Source organism: Sinocyclocheilus rhinocerous, unplaced genomic scaffold (assembly GCF_001515625.1).
Source record: "Sinocyclocheilus rhinocerous isolate Xijiao unplaced genomic scaffold, SAMN03320098_v1.1 scaffold1094, whole genome shotgun sequence".
In the NCBI taxonomy this organism is placed as follows: domain Eukaryota; kingdom Metazoa; phylum Chordata; class Actinopteri; order Cypriniformes; family Cyprinidae; genus Sinocyclocheilus; species Sinocyclocheilus rhinocerous.
This window is the reverse complement of record NW_015627235.1, coordinates 27,108-29,279: the sequence shown is the minus strand read 5'-3', so window position 1 is coordinate 29,279 and position 2,172 is coordinate 27,108. Positions and strand designations below refer to the sequence as shown.

Below are 2,172 nucleotides of genomic sequence, written 5' to 3'. Positions count from 1 at the left end.
CTGCGCGCTGTGACTCCGTGTTGCTTCAAGTGCATCATTCTGCGCACGGGATGCGCATAAGCGCTTTGTGCCGTTCTGTATTTGGAGCCTTTCGTATTATAATATTTTTGCGCAATGAAAGATTATAGCCTTTCTTGTTAGTCTCATCTGTCATATAATCATATAGTGCTGCCTCATTACTGTGCTATAAATTTAAAAGAAATGACCTTCAATTTTACAGTAGGCCTATATATATATTTATATATAAATATTTTACTTGTTTTTCATGAATTAATTTTACAACAATACAAAGAGCAATGTGTATCATTTTTTCCTACAGATTTAGTCCTTACACTTATTCACTTTTATTTGTTCCCCACTAAATAATGTTTTTTTTCCCAAATAATTTTAGGTTTTATAAAACTATTGTGCACTCATGATTTTTCTAGAGTAACTTTTGCTACTGAATTATCCACAAACTTAGTTTATAATAGTATTTATCATAGATTATGATTTTTTTGTTTGTTATTTTTCTTTATAATGAAGTTGTCTATATTTAGTATTGTGTGTAACACACAACAGAGTGATGATCAGGTCAACACACATTGAGGTATATAAATTAAACACTGATTTAACCCTTTAAGCACTGATTTTACCCGCCGGCGGGACACCTCCCGCATGAAAAAATTAATAATCAAATTACTAAGCAACCCTTGAATGGAATAACACAAAATATCATAATTTTAAAGCTTAGAATCTCAGCTTTTTAATGAATGTAATTATTTTGATCAACTCTTAACGAGCGCTGAACAGTCCTGTTTTTTTGTGCCATGTACTCTAATATGTCAAAAACATCATACAGCTCGGATAGTCATGTGTCATATGTCATTTGAAAGGTCTTGTAACGTTTGCTTAGGATCATTGATGGTCATGGGGGCTTTATGTCTCAGAGACCCTTTCAGCCTTTTGACATTTGCATATAAATTACAGTCCTGGCCCCAGAGTCTACATTTATATGGGTGCTAATCTATCACTTTCTCTGAAACCTGCAAAATCATATACAGCAAGGACTCACAACACAGCTGCAATGAGAAAGGACACAACAGGTGAAATGCAGTGTAATGTCTGCTTAGGATCACTGAGGGTCATGGGGGCTTTATGTCTCAGAGACCCTTTCAGCCTTTTGACATTTGCATATACATTACAGTCCTGGCCCCAATTTCTACATTTATATGGGTGCTAAATTACCAATGGTTCCCCCATTATCAATTAGAGGCTAACCAGATCAACTCTCTGGTCTCCCCATCAACTTCAAACACATTCCAATGTCCTAAGAAACAGACAGCCACAGTACCGGGCACCTGATGGCCAGCAAACTACCCCCCCATGCTGGCAATACACATAACACACACACACATAAAGACATTTTCTTTATTTAGACTATAATTAATCAGTTACAATTGTATCTGGTATATGCATGTTGTTTGTATGTTTCCCTATTATATTAGCCTAATTACAACTCTTTATTTGTATTAGTTAGACTCTCAATGCTTATATTCAGGTATATGAGTGTATCTCTGCTTTAAGATCTTCTAGATGTTTCGTTCTTGGTATCAAAATGATCTGCTCTTTATTCCTCAAACAATGATGTACACTATGTGATCGTGAAATGCATCTTACTATTTGTAGCATATTTTAGGTAAAACTGCACCGATCTTCCAGACCAGCAATAAACATGCAAATGGACCATAAACAAGAGACAAAGAAAGTTTCTCCCGCTCAAAATTCATGCCTCTTAATCTCGGATAAACATTCTTTTTGAAACGGACACTATCCAAGACTCCTCAAAACTCTCCTCTTGAGTTTGATTTTCCGGCAGTTTTTATCTTCAAGTAACTTTGTTGATCCGCTGTGGACTTTCCTATCTTCAGAAGGGCCAGGAAAACCTCCAGCTCACTTCTAAAAGAACTCATCAATAACCTCCGTTGTCTACCGCATCAGGACTTTTGTTCAGCAATCGAAGCCAATGCAAGTAACCGTTTACAACTATTTAGATGCGTGTTTAAGTTTGAGCCCCTTTTAAGGTGATTTTTGATTCTTTGATGATTCTCATTAGGTTGTGGTTAATTGATGTGAAATACTGCCATTCTTTTGCTCTTCTCTCTCTCTTCCTTACTTTTCTTCATTCTGTAT

At 36.0% G+C, this 2,172-nt stretch overlaps 1 protein-coding gene and 1 long non-coding RNA gene across 2 annotated transcripts in view; both read right to left on the bottom strand.

Moving 5' to 3' along the window:
- LOC107723835 (probable tRNA (uracil-O(2)-)-methyltransferase) overlaps window positions 1–2,172 on the bottom strand; it is a gene marked incomplete at its 5' end in the record, with an annotated part of 48,750 nt that overhangs the window by 33,203 nt on the left and 13,375 nt on the right. The gene's annotated exons all lie outside the window — the stretch shown is intronic.
- The window catches only part of LOC107723829 (uncharacterized), an 8,333-nt gene continuing 7,735 nt past the window's right edge, over window positions 1,575–2,172 (bottom strand). Inside the window, exons 2-3 of the long non-coding RNA XR_001637977.1 lie at window positions 2,121–2,127; window positions 1,575–1,779 (exon numbers count right to left, since the gene is read on the bottom strand). This is a non-coding gene — a long non-coding RNA (uncharacterized LOC107723829). The remainder of the gene's footprint in view (window positions 1,780–2,120; window positions 2,128–2,172) is intronic.